The following is a 2379-nucleotide window of genomic DNA, read 5'->3' as shown; positions in this document are numbered from 1 at the left end:
ATTGTCTTGCATCATTGTTGTTAAAGCATGGGAGTATGAATTAAGTGTTTGTAGAAGAAGTCTAATTGCATTGTTTTGAAGACATAGTGTTTGTCATTCTTTGTGTTTGTTGTGTTTTGCATTGTGCATGCATGGGCGTCGTTCATTGAGACCAACTCTTGTCCCTCTTGATTTGCATCTTGAATCAATCGTTAGAAATCCTAGGGGAAGAGGAATTTTAAATAGAGCCAATCTATCAATGGATGACCATAATGACAATCACGTTGAGGACCTTGGTCATATAGACCAACAAGGTATCCTTCATTCCAATGTGCATAATGAGAACATACAAGTACCTTTAAGTATACCTAGGCCATTCATTCACCAAGCACCACAACAACAAGGCCAAGTTCCATATGGAATGCCAAGGCCAATGTATGCTCCACAACCTCCCATCAACAATCAAGGAATTCAAAACTAAGGTGTTCATATTGCACCTCAAGTAACTAATCCACCTCTTGCTTTAAGAGACCATTATGTGCCTAATGAGTATAATGCACCTACAAATGTGAGAATGTCAAAATGAATTCTGAGGCCATTCGTAGCCCAGATTCAAGATTTGATCCAATTGCCTCCATTTAGAGCACATCATTATGAAATTAAGCCACAAACTATTCAAATGCTTCCTAACTATCATGGACTTCCAAGTGAAGAACCTTACAAGCATTTGGATGAGTTTCTTGGAGTATGTTCCACCGTAAAATATACGGACATGCCGGAAGAGGTTTTAAGACTCAAACTTTTTCCATTCACCTTAAAAGACAAGGCAAAGTATTGGTTTAACAATCTTAGGCCTTTTTCAATCACTTCTTGGGCAGAAATGCAACAAGAGTTCTTGAAGAAGTACTATCCGGTTTCAAAAACCAATGCCATGAGAACCTCAATTTGAGAATTTTCACATGGGGATGGAGAAACCTTTCATGAGGCATGGGAACGCTTCAATGAATTGCTCAGGAAGTGTCCATATCATGACATGCCCATATGGCAATTAGTTCAATATTTCTTTGAGAGCTTATCGGACAACTATAAGGGTATGATTGATGCTTCCATGGGTGGCTCATACATTGATAGGCATGAGGATGACGTGTGGCGTCTCTATGAGAGCATGAGTGAAAATTCTTTGCATAGAGCACTATCATCCAAGAATGGTAGAAATTCACAAGGTAGGAAGAGTGTTGGCTTACATTAAGTCGACCATTCAAATGAAATAGCCGCCGAAATGAAGTCTTTATCTAAAGGTTTGATCAATTTTTTATTAACCAAAACTCGGTGAACCAAGTATCTTCCTTCTCTAACCATTCTCATCATGCATCAAATGAAATGTGTATGACTTATTCTAGTGTTCTTCATTCTCTTCTCATTGTCCTCACGGATAAGTCCAAAATGAACCTAATGAACAAGTCAATGCAACTTTTGTGAACCAAGGGAATAATCCTTATGGGACTCACTATAATCCAAGTTGGAGGAATCATCCGAATTTCTCTTGGAAAAACCAAGGAGAGGGCTCAAACCCTTTCCAAGGCGGTTTTCAAGGGAAGTACATTCCACCTCCACTTCAAAACCAAGGATCACAAGGTTATAGACCTTATCAATCATAAGGGAATCAATTTGCTAATTCTCATTTTCCCAACCAATCTTATTCCCAAGGTAATACTAGAAGTTCCGCCTTTGAAGAGAAAGTTTTGAATGCTTTGGGCACTTTAGAGGCTAACACTTAATTACTTCATTCTCACTCTCAATTTATTGCGAAGCTAGAAACCCAAGTAGGGAAAATAGCAAGCACTCTCAATGCAAGAGAGAAGGGAAAAATGCCTATTAATACCCCACCTAAGCAACAATGTGTTGTGGAAACCCATTCCTCATCGGAAGGCCACACCATTGAACATGTTAATGCGGTGACTACCTTACGGAGTGGTAGGATTGTGGACAATCAAGTTGGAATGTCCAATGAAGAGAGTGAACTGGTGCAACCTCAAGTTGTCACCCGTCCCATTTCATATCCCATTCCTCCTTCATTACATATACATGATCTTGTAAATGAGAAAGTTTTGAAAGATGTGTTTGAAAAAGAAGTTTTGAAAAATGATGTTGAAAAGGTTTTGATGAAAAATGATTTGAAAACTTCTTGTGTTGAAGAGAGTTCAAAAGACAATTTTAAAAAAGTGTTTGAACCAAAAGTTCTATTTCCGGATGCCTTAAAAGGATCCATTTCAAAAGACGAACAAAAGGTAAAAAACCAATGAAATCATGGAAATGTTTAGGCAAGTGAAAGTTAATTTTCCACTATTGGATACAATTGAGCAAATTCCTGCTTATGCCAAATTCTTGAAAGACTTGTGC

General features: G+C 38.1%; 1 pseudogene; it reads right to left on the bottom strand.

The window, feature by feature from the left end:
- Positions 1-915: 915 nt before the first annotated feature.
- On the bottom strand, positions 916-1014 carry LOC132315167 (small nucleolar RNA R71; annotated as a pseudogene).
- Between the last annotated feature and the right edge of the window lie 1365 nt (positions 1015-2379).

The sequence above is a fragment of the Cornus florida genome, unplaced genomic scaffold (genome assembly GCF_030987335.1).
Source record: "Cornus florida cultivar Cherokee Brave unplaced genomic scaffold, ASM3098733v1 CherokeeBrave_3.0.0_Hap2_Chr06, whole genome shotgun sequence".
NCBI classification, from domain to species: domain Eukaryota; kingdom Viridiplantae; phylum Streptophyta; class Magnoliopsida; order Cornales; family Cornaceae; genus Cornus; species Cornus florida.
The sequence above is the reverse complement of the archived record's forward strand: the minus strand, read 5'-3'. Positions and strand labels throughout refer to the sequence as shown.